Consider the following 25,704-nt stretch of genomic DNA (forward strand, 5'->3'; position numbering starts at 1 on the left):
TAACATATTCTCTTTCCACTAACCTTACACAGTTCCCTCCTCTGATACAATAAATCCTCTTGTGATCAATTCTATCTAACTCCAGTAAAGTAAATGATTCCTCAGGCATAGGTGAGAAAAGTGTTCTACCAATGAAACAAATGTTCAGTTTTTCCTCTAATGTCATTTTTTATTCTGAAAACCTCTTTATTGTAAAAATAGCTTTAATTAAAACCAGCTTTCACTTATACATACAAGAAACAAGGTTAATTAATGTATTCCACATTAAGAATAATGAACAGTTGAGAAAATCCATTTTTATAGCTCTTTTAATGACTGCTACGGTTAGTATTTTAAATACTTTCATATTCTATTTTACCTTAAAGAGAAAAATGTAAAGACTATTATTAAAAATTCAAAGTTACATTATCAAGAAAGTGAAAAGACAACTTAAAGAATGGGAGAAAATATGTACAAATCAGATATATAGTAAGGGTTTAATATCTCCAAATGTATAAAGATTTCCTAAAACTCAGCAACAAAAAGAGAACTCAATTAAAAAAGGGGCAAAGATTTGAGTAGGCATCTCTCCAAAGAGGACATATAAATGGCCAATAAATATAGGAAAAGATGCTCAACATCATCTTAGTCAATAGGGAATCACAATGAGATACCACTTCATACCCACTAGAATGGCTATAGTAATAATTTTTAAAATATAGAAAATAACAGGTATTGGGAAGGATGTGGAGAAATGGAAAACCTCATACAATGCTGATGGAAATGTAAAATGTTACAGCCACAGTGGAAAATGGTTTGGTGTTTTTCAAAAAGTTAAACATAGAATTATCATATGATCCAGCAATTCCACCTCAAGGTATATACCCCAAAGAATTGAAAGAAAGAACTCAAACAGATATTTGTATGCCAATGTTTCTTGCAGCCTTATTCACAATAGCTAAAGGATATAAACACCCCAAATGTCCATCAACAGATGAATGGATACCCCAAATGTGATGTCTGTCTGTCTGTCTGTCTGTCTGTCTATCTATCTTATCTGGAATGGAATATTACTCAGCCATAAAAAGGGTGACGTTTTTGTACAAGCTGTAACATGGATGAACCTTGAAAACATTATGCTATGTGAAATAAGTCAAACAAAATGACAAGCATTATATGATTACACTTAAATGAAATTTTCTAAAATAGGCAAATTCATAGAGACAGAAAGTAGATTGGAGGCTAACAGGGGATTGGGAAGAGAGGAAGAATGGAGAGGTATTACTTAATGGTTACAGAGTTTCTATTTTGGGCTTTAAAAATTTTTGGAAATAGTGGTGATGGTTTTCCAACATTATGAATGTAATTAATGCCACTAAATTATACATTTTAAAATGGTTAAAAAGGTTAATTTTATGTTAAATTATTTTACCACAATTTAAAAATTCAAAAAATTTCCAAAAAAGGCAATTTAATTTAAGGGTGTGTTTTATTTATGGTGTGCTGGTAAAAATCAGGGTTTGTGGTTGTTTTTAATTCCAAAGAAACCTCCTAAAAGTTTTGTTCCTATACCCAATTTTTCCTTGGTGTTAGGTTATGAAAACTACTTCTGAGAATTTTTGAAAAATTATTTTCTCAGTATGCCCATGAATACAATAAAAAAAAATCCAGGATTGGCTCTCTGATTTACATTATAGGCAAATGAAATTATTTTAACTCATCAATTTCTACAAGAATGGCTCATATTTTCTGCAGCTAAATAGTACTTAACAAACCTATGTAGCGTCAAAGAGTATCATAATTTATGTTAACAGGCTTAACTGAAGTAGTAATTCGAATAAAAGGTAGATGTTCTTTTTAAGTTCTAATAGAAAACATCAAGTTTAAAGTGGCACTCGGGGACTTGTATTTTAGAGAAGGCACAAACATTTAGAGGCTTGTTTTTAAGAAAATTTGGAACAGCAACAGTAATAAAAAGACAACTTAGGAATTGCTTCGATTTCTTTTTCAGATCAGAGAACTATAATTCTGGAAGCAAACATGCTATAGCTTTTGAAGATTCTTGTGGTTAGCACAATAAAAATCTGCAGGATTTTATAAAATTTTAAAACTCTTTATCCTTACTATTTGATCATACACAGTACCTTTAAAGGTTTCTCATCCTTATTTTGCAAAGGAAAATGTTAAATGTTAGGTTTGGGTGCCCATTTTTCTGCATTTATTCTGGTCCCATGACTTACTCATTTGGTCCTACAGGATCATGAGAAGCCCTAAAAATGAGGTATTCCTTTCATTCCAATCTAGCCTGCCCAGTCTCTGCCAGCGCCTGCTTAATAATTCCTAGCCAGTCACTGAGGAACAAAGTTCCCTTAGGAACACTTGACTAATTCAAATGCTTCTCCATAATGTAAAATCTGAAGAGGATGAGAAAAAGGTGGAGAAATGTTTGACTTAAGTACTAATAATTTTTGCCAGCATCTTTTGCCAAATAACAGGACAGACTGAGCAAAATCTGCTGCTGCAATATCCCAAAGGTGTTCTTTAGCAGAGTGGGCTGCTTTACAGGGTTCCTCTGCTCCTGCTTCTACCAACTATAAGGGTTTTTTTTTTTTCATATGATATTTTTCATTTCATGTACTGCTTTCATCCCTGACTTTTTATTATTTTTCTTGTCTTTCGTTTATACATCATTTTGACTATCCCAGGTATGAATTGTATTTTAGCCTTTTGAAGTGTTTTGTTTATGCTGCCTCAAAACATTTTTGGAAAGAGAGAAGAAGGAAGGTTTTTATTTGTAAAAGAAAAGTAGCTACATTTGCCAAATACTATGCTAACCTATGTTTTAAAATTTCTTAAGCATTTTACATGCATCAGTACATTAAATCCTTACAACCCTACATGGCAGGTTACTAGTATTATCTCCATTTTTCAGGAGAGGAAACTGAGGCATGGAAAAGGTTGAAACACATAGAGCCTTTGCATGATGGAGCTAGGAACCCTGGCTCCACAGCTTATGCTCTGCCATTACATTATAGTGCTTTGTCTGGTATATTGAAAATCTCTTCCTGTATCGTTATTATCACATGGCTAATTGAATTCTTATTAATTGTATTGATCATAGTGCAATCTATTTTATTTTTTGACTAAACATTTATTCAGAGCTTATTTGTATCAGTTGCTGTCAAGGCTGTTGAAAGTAATAAGGTGCAAGAGATACTTTTCTATTGGGTAAATAAGTTAAATCTTCATAGACAAATTTGTTATGAAGCTAATAAGCTTAAGCTTCAGCAGCACTGGAGCTTCCCAAAATCCTGGGAGGGGGCCCAAGTCCATGTTCACATTGTCAAAAGTTTTGGTAAATTTTTTTAAAATTGGATATGTTAATAGCAATTGGTCAAGATTGCTGTCTCTCTCCACACCTATTTACTATCTGTCACACTTCTAGTATCAGGTAGCATTGGAGAGGCCAGAGTTAATTTGGGGATCCAACTAAAGGCAAGTTGAGTTGAGAATACATTTAGTTTGAGTTTTGTGGACTATATTTATGTAGCTTGCAATTACTTTCTTATATGATTAAATTAGTGCTAGCCACCCCACTATAGGAATCATTTCCAGGATAAATTTTGAGTAGAAGCAATGAATTAGGCTTTTAGATTGTTTAATAACCCAATTAATGAAGAGAAATACATCATATGAAAGCACATTTTAATATTTTAATTTGATAAGAGTACTGAAATTGATGAAGATAACATAATTCTAGGATAAATTGATCAAGGGGTATCACTAAGTCATGACTATGTTAAGTTAGAGTCTAGACAGGAAAACATGAAATGCTCTGAGATCATAGAGCACACACAGGAAAGACACTAATAGAGGTTTTTCCACATTTGACAATAATTTTAAAAATGTAGATGATACCGCTAAAAACAAATTGCGAAGCTAAAATTTATAGACTATTCTAAGTTACTTTAAAAATTCTGATCAGTCATCTTAAAGGAAGGTTTGAATTATTTTTCTTACCATCGGAAAATTATATTATAAAACCATTGTCATATCAAGAAGTATTTAAAGAGGGTCTAGCCAAAACTGTGGGAAAAGCCTATTTTTAACAGCCTGTCAGACAGTTAATTAATAAAAATATTATGCTGGATTGCTGGATTTCATCATGTTTGTGGTATTTGTCAGTATCTTAGTGTTTATAATTTGCTGTGACTTATTTTATCATTCTAAATTAATAGATACTTCTGTATCTAATTTTATATTCATAATACTGTATTTTTTCCTTATGGGGGCTCTCAATGTATATACATACATACATAGATATATGTATGTATTTATATATAAGCCTCATGGCACCTGAATGTGTTCTTGAATTTCTGTATAGTATTTTCAGTTTAGAAAGTTTTTTCACATTTGTTTTTCAAAGTTATTATACCTGTTTTTCTGGATATGAAAGGAAGTTTCAAAGGCTTCAGTGACTCACTCATATCCACTGAGGTCTGAAATTCAATATCCAGAATTCAGGCTTAGATTGCTGGATTCTGCTGTGCTTGCCCCCACACCTCACCGCATTCCATGCCTAAGATTTGTTAATTAAAGCAAAATCTCCTGGAAATGTATGAGTAAATGAAAGCAACACCAGATTTTAATGGTTTGGTATGACCTTGTAAGGAAATCTTATGTGAACTCCCATAAAGCTATAAAGATCTCAGTGAGCCTTAATAAAACAGTCTAAACTTAGACTTCACAAGTTTGGAGTTTGTAAACATTAAGGGATGTGACAAAGGGGCTTGCTTGTTAAACGAGTAATAAGTGTCCACAAAGGTAAAAGGGAATGCGTAAGGAACAGAACAAGCTATTTTCAGGCCCTTTGTTTTATTTTTATATGACAGTTTCCTTTGACTCTATTTTCTCTAGGCTTAATGGAATGCATTAGGTTTTAGAGAGATGATGGCGTGCCAGACGGAATGTTGTGTATAGTCTTTAAGCTATAAAAGTTTTTGCATACACATAGTACTGCTTCTTGGTTGTTATGTCTCCAAATCCATCAGGTCATCACAGTAGCCTGGGAGGTCTTATTACTTCCATAGTCCTTATTGTGTGCCAGCTCTAAGAAGCTTTATTGAATACCAGGCACTAAGTTTTTTTACATATATTAACCCATGCTATAGTCACGTTAACCTTACAAGACTGGCATTATTATGATCACTCCCAGATAGAAATTGAGGCATGGAGAGATTAAGTAACTTGTTCAAGGCCACATAGCTAGTTAAATGGGACTCAAACCCAGACTTTGGTGCCTAAGCCCTTCATTAGGCACTCTATACTGCTCCCTTTATCATATCTGTGAGAGGGATAATGCTGCTTGCAACATTTTACTTGGATATATTTATTCAGTATGAAGGCTGCAGCCACAGGTCATGTTCCATATGCAGTTGGTTCCTTTCTTTGTCTTTATTTCTGCTAAATTAGAAATTCTTTCATCATAATTATAGGTTCTTAGAAATGGCAGAAATTGTTTATTGGCACTGTCATCTAGTTCTAGATTTTCAAACTGCATGTGGGTCCAGAAATACGAAGAAATTTTCCACTGAAACTTACTTTGAGCATTCTGAAAGATGCTACACAGGCAAGGTTAGCACACACTAACCTTAAAACTCTCAACTTGGAAGATACAGCCAGTGGTTTTCCAGTTTACTCTTTAGGTAGTACTCAGCTTGAAACTATAACCATTTTCTATTGCAGGATTTGGATTTGGTTTTAAAATAAGCCAATTTTTTTTCTCTGACAAGCACTGGACTCTTGACAGTTAAGCTGCTTGTCCTACTACTTGGTCTTCTTAAGAAATCCTGATATCCCAAATCTCAGTATCAAACTTGTGCCATTTTGGCCACAAGGTGGTAAATTCAGGCTTTTAAAGATATAGGATATATCTTAGAGACACAGAGATTGAGCAAGTCACTTGAAATAATAGAAGCCATCTTTTCTGGTACTGTTAATTTATAAAGAAATGCTTTTATCTTGTCCATCTTTTCAAAACACCTATTCTTTCAACAGCTGGCATTCTGGGTTTTCTTTCACTTTATTTTATTTTTTATAAGTAACTACGTATTTTTTAATTGAGATATAGTTGGCATACAATATTATATAAGTTATGGGTGTACAATATAGTGATTTACAATTTGTAAAGATTATACTCCATTTATATTTATTGTAAAATATTGGCTATGTTCCCTATGTTGTACAATATAGCCTTGTAGCTTAGTTATTTTATACATAACAGTTTGTACTTCTTAAACCTCAACTCCTATCTTGACCATTCCCCCTTCCCTCTCCCCACTGGTAACCACTAGTTTGTTCTCTATATCTGTGACTCTGTTTCCTTTTTGTTATATTCACTAGTTTGTTTTATTTTTTAGATTCCACATATAAGTGATATTATACAGTATTTGTCCTTTTCTGTCTGACTTACTTCACTAAGCATAAGACTGTCAAAGTCCATCCTTGTTGCAAATGGCTAAATTTTATTCCTTTTTATGGCTGAGTAGCATTTCATTGTGTATGTGTATATATATATACACACACACACTATATATATATATATAGTGTATATATATATATATATACACACACACCACTTTTTTTTTTAAATTGAATTATAATCAGTTTACAATGTGTCAGTTCTGTTGTACAGCATAATGTTTCAGTCATACATATACATACATAAATTTGTTTTCATATTCTTTTTAACTATAGGTTACTGCAAGATATTGAATATAGTTCCTTGTGCTATACAGAAAAAACTTACCTATTTTATATATAGTAGTTAGTATCTGCAAATCTTGAACTTCCAATTTTTCCCTTCCCATCCTCTTCCCCCCTGGTAACTATAAGTTTGTTTTCTATGTCTGTAGTCTGTTTCTGTTTTGTAAGTTAATTTGTGGTTTGGTTTTTTGTTTTGGTTTTTTTTTAGATTCCATATACAAGTGATATCATATGGTATTTTTCTTACTTTTTCTGGCTTACTTCACTTAGAATGGTGATCTCCAGGTCCATCCTTGTTGCTGCAATGGCAATATTTTATTTTTTATGGCTGAGTAGTATTCCATTGTATAAATATACCACAGCTTCTTTATCCAGTCATCTGTCAGTGGATATTTAGGTTGCTTCTGTGTTTGAGCTATTGTAAATAGTGCTGCTATGAACACTGAGGTGCATGTACCTTTTCAAATTAGAGTTCCCTCTGGATATATGCCCAGGAGTGAGATTGCTAGATCATATGGTAAATCTCTTTTTAGTTTTTTGAGGAATTTCCATACTGTTTTCCATAGTAACTGCACCAAACTGCATTCCCACCAACAGTGTAGGAGGGTTCTTTTTTCTCCACACCTTCTCTAGCATTTATCATTTGTGAACTTTTGAATGATGGCCATTCTGATTGTTGTGATACGTCATTGTAGTTTTGATTTGCATTTCTCTGATAATTAGCAATACTGAGCATTTTTTTCACGTGCCTATTGGCCATTTGTATGTTTTAATTGGAGAAGGGCTTGTTTAGGTCTTCTGCCCATTTTTGGATTGGGTTGTTTGGGTTTTGTTGTTGTTGTTGTTGCTATTATTAAGTTGTATAAGCTGTTTGTGTTTTCTAAAAGTTAAGCCCTTGTGAGTCTCATCATTTGCAAATATTTTCTCCCATTCTGTAGGTTGTTTTTTTGTTTTGCTTATGGTTTCCTTTGCTGTGCAAAAGCTGGTAAGTTTAATTAGGTCTCATTTGTTTATTTTTGCTTTTATTTCTATTGCCTGGATAGACTGCCCTAGGAGAACATTGCTAAGATTTATGTCAGAAAATGTTTTGTCTATGTTTTCTTCTAGGAGATTTATAGTGTCTTGTCTTATATTTCAGTCTATAAGCCATTTTGAGTTTATTTTTGTACCACATCTTCTTTATCCATTCATCTGTTGATGGACACTTAGGTTGTTTCTATATCTTGTCTATTGTAAGTAGTGCTGCTATAAACATTGAGGTGCACATATCTTTTTGAATTAGTATTTTTGTTTTTTTCAGATATATACCCAGGAGTGGAATTGCTGGGTTACATGGTAGTTCTCTTTCTAGCTTTTTGAGAAACCTACATATTGTTTTCCACAGTGCTGTACCAATTCACATTTCCAAGAAAAGTGTAATAAGAGGGTTCCCTTTTCTCCACATCCTTGCCAACATTCATTTTTTGTAGTCTTTTTGATGATAGCCATTCTAACGAGTGTGAAATGATATCTCACTGTGGTTTTAATTTGCATTTCTCTGATCTTTACCAGTATTGAGCATCTTTTCATGTGCCTGATAGCCACCTGTATGTCTCCTTTGGGAAAATGTCTGTTCACATCTTCTGCCCAGTTTTTAATGAGGTTGTTTGTTTTTCTGATGTTAAGTTGTATAGGTTGTTTATATATGTAGGATATTAACCCCTTATCCATCATATCATTAGCAAATATTTTCTCCAATTCAGTAGGTTGTTTTTTCATTTTGTTGATGGCTTCCTTTGCTGTGCAAAGCTTTTAAATGTTATTATGTCCCATTTGTTTATTTTTGTTTTTATTTCTATTACTCTAGGAGAGGGATTCAAAAATATATTGCTGTGATTTATGTCAAAGAGTTTTTTGACTGTATTTCCCCCTAGAAGTTTTACAGTATCCAGTCTTACATTTAGGTCTTTAATCCATTTTGAGTTTGTTTCTGTATATGGTATTAGAGAATGTACTTATTTCATTCTTTTACATGTAGCTGTCCAGTTTTCCCAGCCCCACTTATTGAAGAGACTGTCTTTTCTCCATTGTATATTCTTGCCTCCTTTGTCATAGATTAACTGACCATAAGTGTGTAGGTTTATTTCTGGGCTCTCTATCCTGTTCCATTGACCTATGTGTCTGTTGGGGGAGGGGGAGCAGGACTATTACTGTTTCTATTACGGTAGCTTTGTAGTACAGTGTGAAGTCAGGGAGGTGATTCCTCCAGCTCTGTTCTTTGTTCTCAAAATTGTTTTGACTATTTGGGGTCTTTTGTGTTTCCATACAAATTTTAAAATTATTTATTCTAGTTCTTAACATCTAGCATTCTTTAGTGGGGAAAGCAGTCCTGTTCTCTGCCAGTTTCTCTGTGAGTTCATAGAGAAGGTTGTACCAGTAAAACCTTTCCTCTCCTTCCAATTCCCTTTCCTTCACCCTACCTCACCCTAAAATTCCCTCTCCCTCTGCCCTTTTTTTTGTATCCATTGTATTTATCATCTTCTAAAATATTAAGTTAAACTACATGAAATTGTCACTTCTTCAGAACAAAAATTGTCAAATATAAACTATCTAATTCATTTATTTATTTGGTTTATTGTCAGTTTCCATGCCCATACCCACACCCTCACCAAAATGAGACAGGATATTTTGTCTGATTTCATCACTGGTGTGTCCCAGTCCCCCAAAATCAATGCCTTTCAGATAAGATGAAAGTTTGAATTAATTAGACTATTATTTGCAATTTGAATCATTTTCTTCAATACTGAGTTAAGATGAGGAGTCAAGTTGGTGACTGCCAACAGTTCTCTATGAGTAAGGCAGTATGTGGCCTGGCATTTGGGTGCTGTTTCTCTATTTGTCCAGCAGTACTCCTCCTTCCTGTGTACACACAAACACACACACACACACACACACACACACACAGCTTGCACTGTCTGTTCTGACTCAAGCTTACATTTTCTTACAGTGAGCATGTCACAGCACTTTACTCCTTTACTTTGTATGTAATTGATATTAAATGACATCCAATAGTGTTATTTGATAAAGGAATTTTACCTACAACTCATTCTACTTTCCCTGTGAATGTAATATTTGTTAACTTTGTAGCTAATTTAATGAGTGTCCCACACTAGTAACAGAATGTTTATCCCTTTTCCCTATGAGGAGTACAACTGTGAAAGATGCCTGTGGTTTTGGTCACATCTCTCTAAATTGATTAACAAAGTTAATTAACAAAGTTAAAAGTTGATAACAAAGTTTCATGCTGGAAACATTATTATGCATTCATTCTGGTAAAATGTAATTGGTTTACTAGAAAGGTCACTGTGCTATGTTTGAAAATGAGAGAGCTTCTTTACCTAGTTACTGTTTTACATAGTCTCATAGTATACAATACATGGAGAGAGAGAGGTGGCTAGATCTCTTGTCCGACAGTCTACTCTTTAGATATATGTAATTGTGTTTGTTATTTGCAAGAAATCATTATATTCATAGAATCTCTGTCAAAACACACACATATTCAATTTCCACATTTGCACTGGAATACTGTTCATATATATGGTGATATTTCATACTGAAACCTTTTCATTACCCTTTTTGTCATTACTTTCATGCTTTTCTGAATTATTTTAAGTCACTGATTTATTTTTGTAGATACAATATAACCATATAATAACAATTTAAAATGCCAGCTTTATGCAAATGATGTGAAAATTCATTAGCTGAGACTAATTCAACTCTTTAACTGTAGCTATCCTTGCTTCTGAACATCATTTAAGGAGATAATGATAATTAAGAAGCAACAATATTTTGAGGATGGTAATAATTAATCTTGCATTTCATATTTATGAAATGGAGGTGAGCAAAACACTAAATAATTACTTTTTCTTTTGAAATTGCCAGACCACCTGTTGATCACTCGATAATGTTCAGACAGTGGTGTGCTGGTAATTGTTTAACGGGAGGATCTCTGGGAAGAAGGGCTGCTGATTTGTAGCATTTACCAAATTTTGTGGTGTAAACACTTTCAATTATGGCCAGTTTTAACCTGCTACTAGCTTTCAAAATTCCTAAATACTTAACAGTTGGTTCTCACAAAGTCAAAGTTGTATTAGACTGTTCCAGCATCCATTGCAGGGGCCATGCACCCATCTTGGAAAACCATGGCCAAAGAGAGAAAAGTGGTAAACACTCTTGATTAAAAACTATGGCTTAAATTGTAAGAGTTCCTTTATTTCAGTTTTGTCTTGTGACAGAACTGGCTTATTAGATGCAACTAATTAAAATTCAGCAGAAATCCTAGTTTTGAAACCAAAGGAAAACTTCATATTTATAGCTTGAGTTTATTAAATATGTGAATTTAAATTGGAAAATGACTAGAGCTTAAATATTTAAATCAAAATGAGCCAAAATTTATTTAAATCTGTGAAATATCAGTATGTAGTGAGTTGAATTGTATCCCTGAAGAAAGGTATGTTCAAGTCCTAACCCTTTCCCTCCATCTCCCCATACCTATAAATGTGACTTTATTTGGAAATAGGTTTTTACAGATGTAATCAAGTTAAGAATCTCAAAGTGACATGATATGGATTTAGAATTGACTAAATCCAGTGACTGATGTCCTTATAAGAGAAAGGACACTGAAGCACAGGCACTGTGAGGGGAAGGGCATGTGAAGACAAAGGCAGAGACTGGAGCTCTGCTGACACAAATCAAGGCACACCAGGAACCGCCAGGAACCGCCAGAAGCTGGAGGTGGCCAGAAAGGGTTCTCCAGGGAGTGTGGCCCTGCCAGCTCCTTGAATTCAGACTTCTTGTCTCCAGAACAGTGAAAGAATAAATTTTTGTTCTTTTAAGACACCAAGAAATTTGTTAAAGCAGCCCTAGGAGACTAATATACGGTAGATCAATTTAGTCATAAAACCAGGGAAAATATTACTTGGCTAGTTTGTTTTTAGCTGAGTTACACAAAAGTTCAATTTATTTATTTATTTTTACTCTACTCTGCCACTATCAGTTTAAATACAAAATTACTACTTATTGATGAAAAGTAATGAACATTAAATAGAATTTCTTGTAACTGTTCCTGTAAGTGTTAAGATCATTGCTAGTACTCTAAGTAATGAGTATCATAACTCATTTATTTAGGAAACTGGCATTCACAGTATCAAATAAATGCCTAAAAACATGAGGCGGGTAATTTAAGTGAGTGACTTTGGCTGGATCTGGTGTGCGGTGGTATACGAAGGGGCCTCTGGGACTGGGGTATTCTAGCTACTGTTGCCAGTGGAAATGTGAGTTGCCAGGTCCTCAGATTTTTCTGAGAAGAAGCCAGGAGTCCAGATTTTTATGTGATTCCTGAAATTTTAAATTTTGTCTCAAAAATGTTTAAAAAAAGAAGGAAAGAAAAAAAAAGAAGGAAAGAAGAGGAAAAGATTAGAGACTAGTTATCTGCTTTTAGACAAATCTGTGACCTCTTCTTTATACAATAACTTGTGATTTTGGCAGCTGGAATTGTTTTCTAAACGTCTTCTAAATCTGAGCAATGCCTCACAATAAAATAGATTTAAAATTCTCTGCTCTTTGTCTTCTTATCAAAGTAGTTAGAGTGGTCAATGATCTAGAGGAAAATCTTAAATGTCTGGGGAATTCATTTTCTAAAACAATTTTGAGGTAAAGATTTTTAAATAACGAAAAAATTTTTATATTGCAGAACAATACTTAATTTATTTTCTTAATTTGGCTTTTCATATATTGCATTTTAAGAGACCAGACTGATGTTTCTATAATAAAAGTTGTTATTTTGTGAGTGATTTTGACCGCTCATCTCCTGTTTGAAACCTACAACTTTCAGAGCTTGTTATTGTGTCTTAAAAATTTTAACCATTCCAGTTGAAAGAAAATTCACTTTCTCAATTTTAAACCTACATTTGGGACATGTATTTTTAACTGTGAGGATAAAGGTGAATGGTTTGCTCTGTTGGTGTCATGCTGTCTTTAAATTTTTATGAAAAGAAGGAATTAGGAACAACTTCTGGACAATATACTGCAGCACATAGCAGCTGAGGTTAATTTATTTTGATTCTTTATGGCTACCTGCTTGAGGTTATAATGGACGGGTGGCAGTTTACATTATCCAGAAGCACAGCCCTCACAGAGGACTGAAGACACTGTCACAGGAGCTGTAGGTCAGGGCTCTGGGTGCAGAGGCTTTGAGACAGTGTATAGAAGTGGGCCAGAGAAGGCTTGGCTGTGAGGGGAGCAAAACAATGAGGCATGACGTCATATAGGTAAATGAGAGAAAGTCTGGCCATTTCAACAAAGCACACTTACTGTTTAAAAATGGTGAAGGAAAGACAGCTGTGCCTCATGGAACAAGAGAGTAGGGTTTACAGCAAGGATTATTTTAAATGTATTTAAATAAATGTAACCATAAGGAGAAACTATGCCTCTTTATTTGGAGTTCTCTGAAGAGGCAAAAGGATTTATGGAACATGAATGATAGGATTGGGAGGTGAGTGACAAATGTTTGCTATAGAGAGATGGCTTGGGACAAAAATCCAATGGAGGGATAAGTGAATATTTTTCTGCATAGAAAAAGATACAGTAAGGTTTCTTCTTGAGAAACTTATCTTATTCAACATATTCAAATTAAGAGATATAAAGTAACTGAAAGGAGGAGGACAATGTAATTACTCATTTTGCATTTGACCCTATATTATTTATGAATTGAGTACCCTAGTCAGTTGTACATATCTGAACATACCTGCATGGGCAAAAGAATATGGGATGAGTTTCCTCCCCTACTTTTACTTTGCCAGCTTATTTTTTTTAATTGTTAGCAAAACAATATGTGTACGTAGTCTAAAAAGTACAATAGTACTAAGAAACTGAGAATAGCAGTTCCTGACTCAACCTTTCCTTTCTTTCCGATCCTGCTTGAAAGGCATCCATATTCCATGCATCTGTCTGTGTTCCTCTAGCATTACTTGAATGCATCTAAATAATGTAATTACTCTGTTAATCTTGATTGATCATTTTTACACATTGTTAGTGTTATACATAATAATGTAGATGCATGCTTCTGTGTCGCTTACCACACACTCCACTTTTCTTTTTTTAAGAGAAGTTGTCCTAACTCTTGAATAAAGCAATTATCTGTTTGCATCAGAGATGTTATTTACAAGTCTCGTAAATGGACCTTAAGAAAAAACTAAAATAATTAGAAATGTAGAGGCATGCTGCTTGTAGACTGACCAAAAAGGGAGGACAGACCAGGCTAATGCTGGATATGATTAATATCTAAAATATATATAAATGCTATGGATAAGATAGACACAGACTTCTTCATTCAATTGTGAAATTACACTAAGTAAAACTTTGTAAGAACATAAACACTTTGTTCTAAAAGTGCTATTTTTGTTTTAGAGAATTAGCCTACTTTTCAGGTGCTCAGATTATACCTTTAGAAGAGGATCTCATTTTTATAGTTGAGACAGACAGCTGTGTCCATATATGTTTGTACGTGTTTTGCATTTTGCTTTGATTTGTTGACGACAGATTCCATGTTAAGAATATATAAGAAGGATTGAAAGTAAAACCTGATTAAATTTTCAATTTGTGAAATTTGTTATTCCTTAAATGTGTATATTGCATGAAAATAGAGTGGCTTAAAAAGTGAAACAAAGTAAACAATATATTTCCTGAACTGAAAAATGAGGAATAATTTTCTTCAAATGCACATATGTTGGCTCTATGACACTGGCTTTCTTGGGAAACAAACATATGAGGAAATCACACTTTATCCTGGGTTCATGAATCTATAAAGAATGTTAGCTTTGCATATTAATAGCCCTTGTTATCGTGTTATTTAAAAATAAAACAAAATTTTCTCTTTCTGCAAAGGCCACCTCAAAAGATGTTTCCATAGAAACCTGAGAAGAAAAATAAATGGGAATATCATTTAAGCTCTTCTCAAAGTGATCTGCAGTGCCCAGAGACTTAAACTTGACTTGAGATAACATTATCTATGGTCATTACATAGGTTTGTTAGGAAAAGCAGTTTATCCCTTGAGTATACATTTCCTAAATAGCTGATTTATTGCTCTTACTAATTTTGGGTTGGGGTTATTTTCTCTTGTCATCATTAGGATAGGGAAGAAACTCACAAGATTTTTATGCAACAGATGCAACATTCTCAATTTTAGAGCCCAGGGGAAAATTCACCTTATTCTGGTTGAGGTATACCATGAAAATTAAAAAGAAGCAATTTATCCTGTAAACTGTTTATATTGTACTTCAAGGGTGGTAAATTCATTCTTTAATAATTAAAAATCATTCAATCATTCAATAATTTCAAGCCAACCTTGACTTAGGGATGGTGCTGCTAGAAACATTGTGCAAATCTTTTCTAAACTCAGCAGGTAAAAGTAATGAGTTTGATTAGCAACAGGAGCTCAGGACAGAAAAGTGACAGCCTGAATGCTACATGTTTACTATCCCTAACTCTCTATATTCATGGTTACATTCAACAGACTCATGTCTGGCATTCATCTCTTTACCCTGATTAGTACTACAACTATGTCTCAGTCTAAGTTTCTATTTAATACGATATTAGAAATAATTTTGGACAATAAGAACTTCAAAAAACTTTTCATGTCTAAAGTTAAATTTTAGATTTTGCTTCTTTTGTATCAAAAGCCTAAATAATTCCAGTTGTTTTCTCATGAAATTGATCTTTAGAAAGGAAAAGGGATAGAAAAAGCAATGAGGAATTCCTACATAATGCAATAAGATAAGAAAAAGAAATAAAAATATTCAGTTTGGGAAGAAATAAAACTGTCTTTGTTCACAGATAACAGCATCATCTATGTAGAAAATCTGAAAGAATTGCCAAAAAATTGAAACAAATAAGCAGTTATAGCAAGGTTGTGGGATACAAAGTTAATATACAAAAGTAAATTGCTTTCCTATATACCAGCAATGAACAAATAGAATTTGAAATTAACAACACAGTATCATTTACATTAGCAACCTCAAAAATGAAATACTTAGGTGTAAGTCTAAAAAATATGTATAAGATCTATATGAGGAAAACTATGAACTGATGAAAGAAATTAAAGAACTAAATAAATGTGGATATTTCATGTTCATGGACAGGAAGACTCAATATTGTCAAGTTGTCAGTTCTTCTCAACTTGATCTGTAGATTTAACACAATCTCAGTCAAAATCCCAGCAAGATATTTTTGGGATATCGACAAACTAATTCTGAAGTTTACATGGAGAGGCAGAAGACCCAATGTAGTTAATGAGATATTGAAAGAGAAGAACAAAAAGTTGGAGGACTGACGCTACCTGATTTCAAGCTTGCTGTAAAGTTACAGTAATCAAGATAATGTGGTATTGGTGAATAAACAGATAAATAGATAATTTGAACAGACTAGAGACCTCAGAAACAGACCACATAAATATAGTTAAATGATCTTTGACAAAGGAGCAAAGGCAGTAAAATGGAGCAGCAATAGTCTTTTCAACAAATGGTGTGGGGACCATTCAACATCCACACGCAAAAAAAAAAAAGAAAAGAAGAATCTAGACATGGACCTTACACTCTTTACAAAATTAATTCAAAATGGATCAGACAAATGTAAAACACAGAACTATAAAACTCTTAGAAAATAACAGAAGATCTAGACAACCTAGGGTTTAGTGATGACTTCAGCTAAAACATTAAAGGCATAATCTATGAAAGAAACAATTGATACACTGGTTTTCATTAAATTAAAAAATTTCTGCTCTGCAAAAGGCACTGTCAGGAGAATGAGAAGACAAGCCACAGACTGGGAGAAAGTATTTGCAAAACACATATCTGATAAAGGACTGTTATCCAAAATATACAAAAAAACAAAACAAACAAACAAACAAAACTCTTAAAACTCAACAATAGGAAAACAAACAACCTAATTTTAAAATGGGCCAAGATATACAGGTGACAGATAAGAATATGAAAGTATGTTCCCCATCTTATGTCATCAGGGAAATGTAAATTAAAACAAGATATCACTAAATACCTATCAGAGTGTGGTCAAAATGTGAAACACTGATGACACTGTATGCTGGCAGAGATGTGGAGCAAGAAGAACTATCTTTCATTGCTGGTGGAAATGCAAAATGGTATTCTCTTGGGAAGACAGTTTGGCAGCTTCTTACAAAACTAAATATACTCTTACCATATGATTCAGCAATTGCATTCCTTGGTATTTACTCAAAAGAGTTGAAAATTTGCATCCACACAAAAACCTCACAAAAACTCAGATGTTTATAGCAGCTTTCTTCATAATTGCCAGAACTTGAAATCAACCAAGATATCCTTCAGGAGGCAAATGGATAAACTGTGGTACATCAAGAAAATGGAATATTATTTACTACTATAAAGAAATGAACCATCAAGCCATAAAAAAGACATGGAGAAACTTTACATGCATATTACTACGTGAAAGAAGCCAGTCTGAAAAGGCTACATACTGTATGATTCCAACTATATGACATTTTGGAAAAGGCATTATAAATTCCAAATCCATGGAATGTATAATACTAAGAGTGAAGCATACTGTAAACTGTGGACTTTCAGCGATTATGATGTATCAGTGTAGGTTTATCAGCTGTAACAAATGTACCATGCTGGTGGAGGATGTTGTTAATAGAGGAAGCTGTGCCTGTGTAGGGGCAGAGAGTATATGGGAAATATCTGTACCTTCCACTCAATTTTGCTGTGAACCTAAAACTGCTCTAAAAAAAATTCTATTTAAGAGAAAAAGAATTAATGCAAGGAGAAAAAATGTAAATATAGAAAATGAGGCATGAGTACTCATATCTTGATAAATAGTAAAATGTCTCTCCTACTCCTCCCCTATTTCTGCATTCTGTATTGAATGTATAATATCAAACTTATATGTATTTACTAGGACACTAGGTACATGCCCACGGATGTCACTTTGAAAACTGAGAACAAGAAAAAACAAGATCTTACTGCTCTTTAATGCTGACTAGCAGCATGAAAACACAAGGATACACCATATTTTCTGGTAGAATCAGTCCAGGCATTGGCATGTGAATTTGTAGCTACTGCCAAATGTATCAGTCAAATGTTAGTTTATTTAAACTGACATACTTAAGCATCATTTTGGGGGAGAGGGATAAAAGATATTTCTAAATTGTTAGTAGCACATATTATTTCTCAAAGTACTGACATCATAAAAAGAATCAGATGAGAGGAGTATGTTTTGGGAACAGAAAATAGGCAGAAACCAAGGTTTTCAATAATAAGTGATGTTTCTCTGAAAAATAAATACCACAGAAGATTCCAATAATTAGAAGAATTAATTGTAAATTTGAAAAGAAGTTTAAGTCTAGTGTTGGGAAACCAGGGACTTCTCCTATATAGACGTTTCATTCTGAATATATTCCTTGGTGAATTATGTTTGATTATGTATTTCTATATTGACTAGAAGTAAGTAGAAGAAATGTGTGTTTTCCTCCTTGTAACTAAATAATCAGTGCAAATATATTTTTAAAATATCCTAGTGTTGAATTTACATTTGCCCTTCATACTGTGAAGTTCAGTCTAGTCTGCACCTAAAACTAGCTTCTCAGCAGTCTTTAAAATACACAACCGTCAAATAGAGAAGACACTTCTGTCAGGATTTAATTTTTTTAAATGCTAATGGAAGTCTCATGTTGCTATTGATTATGAATTCAGTTTAGCATCTTGTGTAAACAAATTTTTTTCTAAGGTTAATAGGATTTTTAAAAGATTTGAGGCAGGATAAGAAAATTCCTTGTCACAAGTATCCCTAAGTATGGAGGAGAAAAAAAAAACATATTGTCTTTCTCCTAAATAGCCATTTTTTTGCTGTTACAAGAGAACCATTCTTGTGTGAAAATGTGACCTTTGTAGGATTATAAATGTCAAAACATGGCCTTTTTAAGTCTCCAACTTTCTGACAGGCAAATATCTAATTTGTTTACTGATGTCAGCTCTTTTACTTTTATGTTCCTAGCTCTTAGCCCAGTGTTTGACACATAAGTCCCTCATAAATGCTAGTTGAATTTAAATGAATTCTTTGAAAAAGTTCAGCTATTCAGATCATAGCTGTTACCTCTATCATTATCACATTGCTATTGTCAGACATTTATTAGTAACCCTTTATTGAAATAGAAGAAAGTCTTATCAGTCAGTGAAACCACATATTATAAGAAAGGTGGAGACTTGCAACATAAAAGTTTAAACTGGAAAATAAAAGTGAGTAAGGACCTGTATTTTCCATCTCTGTCACTACAGCAACATTATACTGTATTACATTACAGTAGTCCTGTGTAACCTAGGTTCCTCCAGAAGCATACACTGAGGCAGAGAGTCCAGTGCAAAGAGAGGAATCAAAAAATGGGATAGGAAAGGGAAGGAAGTTGATAGAGAATACGTATCTTGCGAGTTACCTCTGCTAGTTAACTTGGAACTCTGGGAGTCAGTGAGAAATTCAAGCCACAGAATTATCCCAACTGTGGTTGAGGGAGTCGAAGTCTATATATTCAGCGTTTCTGAGTCTTTGGTTGAACTGAATGCTGCTCCCAGGTGGTGTTAACTCCCTGGCACTTCCAGCCTGCCAATCAGGAAGTGAAACCAAGCCACCAGAAAAAGCCCTCGGGAAGGGAGAAGCAGAATGCTAACCTTCTGGGAAAGCTGCGAGTGATAACTGAAACGGTAAAGCCAAGGGGAAAGGATGGGACAGAGATTGTACCTGATACAAATATTACTCTCCTCTTAAAGGAACCAAGACTCTTTGGGATAGCTTATTCCAGATCTCAGGGCAAGGATAATTTAGATCTGGAAAAACTGTCATTGCCAGAAAACAAGGGTATTTTACTTACTTATATATTTATATTATTTTATTTAAAGGACATGTGGCAGTGCTAAAAGGATAAAGTTGTGATAATATAAGCATCAAAATAATAATGATGATTATTGTGACTAGTTGGAAGAAGTGGTCTGTGTAAGGCCACGAGTTTTTATAATAATGTAAGTATACAAAACAGTTGTAACAAAAAAGGAAGAGTAAATGGAATAGGGCATGTCTAATTTTTGTATTTACCAAAAAAAAAAACAGGGGAATGCTAATTTATTTGGGTGTGTTGTTGCTTCTACATTTGTTTATAAAGCATAGATAGGTACTTATTTCCATCCAAACACACAGAACCACGAGTACAATCCTACAATCCTGGTAAAAGTAGCAGTTACGCTAGGGTCAATACTGGTGGTCACACATTACAACCAGTCAGGAAGAGAACTGAGCTGTGAATTGGGATTAATGATCACATATAATAACCAAGGAGGAACAAGGCTTAGCAGTGTGTTCAAGATGATAAATTAGCCCCATGATCTAAAGAAGAGAACTAATGGCTAAGGCTGACATAATCTCCATCTCCTGAGAGACACAACCTCTAAATGGCCCCAACCAATAGAAACAATAATGATAAATATATAAGCATTTAATAATATTAACAATACAAGTCATTGTTTTAGGGCAGAACAATAAGTTATAGTGAATCTTGACAAGTGAGAATTTAAAAGTACATCTTGGAACGTAAACACTCATAGAAAATAATTAATTCACTGACCTTAAAGGCAGCATTTTGACTGTAGGTACTGAAATGCAAAGAAATCTTAACCTACAGTCAAAATTTTTATTGTTAGTGATAATATCAATGATTTTTTTGAGTATATGCACATACATATATGTGTATATAATAGGAAAAATCAAATAAGTAATTATGTTAATGTTGTTAAGAATCAAGATTTTCAGAGACAGAGCTCGAGAATCAATGATGTTAAGTAAAAGTCCTGTGACTTTAAATTTCAATTGGAAATATTAGGCAGAACTCATGACTTTTTTTCTCTCATCTTATAAAAATATGTGTTTCCCAACTGTGTCCACTAAAAAGGCATGGAGATATGACGACTCAGGAGCAGTGAGCATTCAGAATGCCTAAATTGTAGTGTTGAAATTCCTCTGCTAAAAGGAATCAGAGCTCCTTGGGGGAAATGGCTGATTCCATATGTGGGACAGGAATGTTCAGGATGAACCTGTAATATTTCATTGTGCTGAAAAGCAAAGAATCTATCAAAGACTAATGGAGTCATACCAAAAGAAAGTGGGAACCAAATGAAGTGACTCCTTTTGGCCAACATTAAGACTACAGTTGATTTTATCATATTGAACATAAAAAAGCTGTGTTTCTAACAATATTAATCCTTCTAATCCAAGAACATGGTATACCTTTCCATCTTTTTGTGTCATCTTCAATTTCTTCTTTCATCAGTGTCTTATAGTTTTCTAGTACAGGTCTTTTACCTCTGTAGGTAGGTTTATTCCTAGGTATTTGATTCTTTTGGAAGTGATAGTAATTGGGTTTATTTCCTTATTTTCTCTTTCTTATATTTCATTGTTAGTGTATAGAAATGAAATAGATTTCTGAAATATATCTATATATATAGCTTTGTCTTTTGTTATAGCCTTTATTTTTAAGTCAATTTTGTCCAATATGAGTATTGCTACCCCTAATTTCTTATAGTTTCTGTTTGCAAGAAATACCTTTTTCCATCCCTCCATTTTCAGTCTGTGGTTTTCTTTTGCCCTAAAGTGAATCTTTAGTAGGCAGTATATTGAAGGCTCTTTTTTTTTTCCCAGTCAGCCACCCTATGTCTTTTGATTGGAGCATTTAGCTCATTGACATTTGAAGTAATTATTGATAGTGTATGTATTGACATTTTATTCCTTGTTTTCCAATTGTTTTTGTAGTTTTTCTCTGTTCATTTCTTGGGTTTTGTTCGTTTGTTTGTTTCTCCTATTGTGTTTTGATGATTTTCTTTTGTAGTATACTTAGGTTTCTTTCTTAGTTTCTGTGTGTCTATTGTAGGTTTTTGATCTGTGGTTACCATGGGGTTCATATATGTTGACCCTTAATTGTATTTGCTTGTTTTAAACTGATAGTCATTTTGGTTCAAATACATTCTAAAAGATCTACATTTTTAATTCCCCTCCTCCACATTTTGCGTTTTTGATGTCATATTTTACAACTTCATGCTTAACCCTTTACTGTTTTTTGTAGCTATAGTTGTTTTTACTTTTTTTTTTTTTTTTTTTTTTTTTGTCTTTTAAATCTATGTACTGGCTTATTTAAGTGATCTGCAATCCTTATTATATATTTGCCTTTTCTGTGGTGATTTTTCCCTTTCCCATAGATACTTTTCTTCCATTTAGAGAAGATTCTTTAAAGTTTCTTTTAGGGTAGGTTTTGTATTGCTGAATCCTTTTTGTTTTTGTTTGTGTGAGAGGTTTTTTTGTCTCTCCTCCTGTTCTACGTAATACCTGGGTTGCAGGTATTTACTTTCATCACCTTGGCTATATCATGCCACTCCCTTCTGGCCTGCAAAGTTTCCGCTAAAAAGTCAGCTGATATACCACTATTCCCTTGTATATGACTCTTTGTTTTTTCTCTTGCTGCTTTTAGAATTCTCTTTTTATCTTTAACTTTTGCCATTTTAATTATGATATGTCTTGGTGTGGGTCTGCTTGCGTTCATCTTGTTTAGGACCTTCAGTGCTTCCTTGATACCTGCTTCCTTCTTTAGATTTGGGAAGTTTTCAGTCATAATTTCTTCAAATACATTTTCAATACCCTTCGTTCTCTCTTCTTCTGGAGACTTTTTAAAGTGAATGTTGGCACATTTTATGTTATCTCATGGATCTCATATGCTGATTTCATTTTTTAAATTTGTCTTTCTGTCTGCTATTCCAGTTGGATGATTACTGTTACTGACTTCCAGATCACTTATGCCTTCTTTTGTATCATTTTGTCTGCTATTTATTGCTTCTAGAGTGCTTTCTATCTCAAATATTGAATTATCTATTTTTGATTGTTCTTCTTTATGTTTTCTAGTTCCTTGTTAAAAGGACCCATGTTTAGGTCAATTCTTTTCTCTAATTCAGTTAGCGTTTTTATTATCAATATATTAAATTCTTTGTCTAGTAAACAGTTTATCTCTGTTTATTATTTTTTCCTTGGTGGTTTCCTCTTGCTCTTTCAATAGAGAATTATTCTTCTGTCTTTTCATTTTACTTAGCTTTCTCTGTCTCTGAATTTAGGTGAAACAGTTACCTATTGTAGTTTTTTAGGAGTGCTCTTAAGTAGGAGTGTCCCTGTATAGATTGTGTTTGTCCAGTGCTTTTTGTAGAAGGACTGGATTTGATGCAGACATTAGTCTCACCTTTCTTCAGAGTGTGCTGGCCATCTTGGTTGGAGGCATGATTTGTGATGGAGGAGCTAGAGTCTGCTTTGGGTGTGACATGGGACTTCCTCTCTGCTCAGTGGTCCTCACTTCCCTGTTAAGGGTGGAGTCTGCTCCCAAGTTGCTGGAGCAAAGCCCTGAGAATTGGGCTCAAGCTGGCTCACTTCCCTTTATGTGTGTGTCTTCCCTTCTCCCTACATTGAAGGCTTTGCCCCAGAGGAGGGGAGTCTGAAAGCAAGTGGGGCTCATGTACTTGCAGAGGTCTGATGTGCTGCCTATGTAGGTATCTGTAGCTCTGCCCAGATGCATCCCACAGTCCTGTCTTTTCCCTTGTTTTACTGATTATGACCAATTATAGGGCCATTACTAGATACAGGCCTCCTTGTCAGTAGGGTTTTTAAAATTTAGATGTATTAATATTGGTTGTAACCATGGTAATAATGATATTGGTAACTACCATTTATTAGGTCTCCACTATAAACTTGGTGTTTCTGTATACTATTTCAGTTAAGCCATATATCAGTTCTATGAAGCAGGCATATTGCTGCTTTAGAGATAAGAAACTTAAGGCTTAAATAATTTATCCAAGGTCACATAGTAAGTGGTAAAGCAGAGATTTAAACTCAAAATAAATATGACCTAGAAGTTCATGTCTTTAACCATTAAACCAAATCCTACAATCTGTCTCTCTCCCTAAGATTGGTAATTGTCAGAGAGTTAATATTTAGTAATAAATACATAAAATAACTCAGATAATACATGTGAACAAAGCTTTGTATGCCCTAGAGGACTTAGTTAAATGGAAATGAGAATGATATATAATTAACAGAATATTATCTATGCATAAAAAGATGATAGTAAATTAAAAAATATAAACCTAGAAAGATAGAAAAAATGTAGTATAAGGGGCTTATTTTCAGATCTTGAAAAACTAAGGCTAAGATGAAGGAAAAATGAAATGGGAAGATACACATTCAAGTAAATGATAAGAGAGGAGAGACAAGAAGAGGGAGATTTGTACGTGGTGGGGACTGTGGCAGTCTATCAGCAGTTGCCTCAGATATTATTACTCATTGTTAGAATGACCATCCCTATTTCACGCTTCCAAACTGAAATTATTTCTAGCACTTCAAACTTCTGTATTGTAACAGTTTTTAAAAATTGAAGTTATGTGACATTAAATTTAATCTCCCTATGTTATTCAAGATATACTAACTGCTGTAACAAACTACCTTTAATTTCAGTGATATAAAGAATCAAAGTTTAATTCTTGCTCATCTTATAGTACATAACCATGAGGGAGAGGGACTCTGATACATGCAGCTATTCGGCGATCTAGGCTTATTAAATTTAGTGCAACCACTAGCCCCTCAGGCTTCAGAAGCCTCCAGTGGATTCTCCACATCCAGTCAGCAGTGTAAGAGAAAAAGAGAGAGTGAGGATATCTACATGAGGCTTCAGTGGCCATGTGTGGAAGTGCTGGCATGCCTCCAGCCCACATGCCACTGGAGAAGCTCAGTTCCATGGTCCATCAAACTGAAGGAGTGCTCTGATAGTAGCTTACTGATGTGCTAAAGAATGAGAACAAATATCAATAAACAATTACTCAATCACTTGCATACTCCCTCACTATGTTGCTGGCTCCTAAGAGACATAAGTAGTACTTACCAGTTATTTGTATGCCCCGTAATACCTAATAGAGCTTCTGGAATATAGTGGACTCTCAACTAATTGTTGAATAACTGTATGAACTCTCTAGCTCACTATTTACATTAGGGCCATTTAAAGACCTTCAAAGGCCACAGGCCCACTTATTTTAGAAGTCCAAACCTGTATTGTATCAAAATATCAGCATATCTCACATACCATGTTAAATATGTTTTTTACCAGTTAGATTGGGAAAACATTACAAATCCTCATTTTGGAGTTATCTGACTACTATCAAGTGGCAAAACTGATCAAAAAGAGGATTTGTTATGTTGAAGAAGAAGAGGGTATAAATGCTTGATAGGTAAAATAGAATGCATTATTAGTACATTCAAGAAAAAGTGTGTAGGTTGGAAATATCTTTTAATAATGCACAAAATAAGGAGAAGGAAACTGAAAACTGTAGTGTTCTTGCCATCACAAGAAGAGTGAATCAAGAACACAATTAAATTTTGACCAAACAGAGGAGAGGATCTAACTAAGAATAAGCTACACAGTCACCCCTTCTGGCTACTTTGATAACTAAACCCTACATTATAATAATGTTTTTATACTGTGAAATGCTTCCATGAAAATAACAAAAGTAATAATTAGAGGTGGAACCACATATTACCCCCTCCCCCAATCTGGAGGGAAGTTTTTGCGATTTTGGAAAGAGTTTATTCAACAAAGGATAAGCATAAGAATAATTTGGGATATTGGGTTAAATTGGGGCCTGCAAGCTTAGAAACACCTTGCTTACCAAGGATGTTGTATTCTCTACCAACTTAGTTGTGCATAAATGAAATGTTCATCCATGTTACCTCATCTGTCTTAACTGATACCATCATTATGTAGGAGAAAGCCCTGTAGAAGATGGTAGAAGACAGAGTTTTAAGTAATTCATTTA

General features: G+C 34.0%; 1 protein-coding gene across 9 annotated transcripts in view; it reads left to right on the forward strand.

The window, feature by feature from the left end:
- Positions 1-25,704, forward strand: part of PEX5L (peroxisomal biogenesis factor 5 like) — a 597,540-nt gene that overhangs the window by 143,336 nt on the left and 428,500 nt on the right. The window lies entirely within an intron of this gene.

Source organism: Camelus bactrianus, chromosome 1 (assembly GCF_048773025.1).
Source record: "Camelus bactrianus isolate YW-2024 breed Bactrian camel chromosome 1, ASM4877302v1, whole genome shotgun sequence".
Lineage (NCBI taxonomy): Eukaryota > Metazoa > Chordata > Mammalia > Artiodactyla > Camelidae > Camelus > Camelus bactrianus.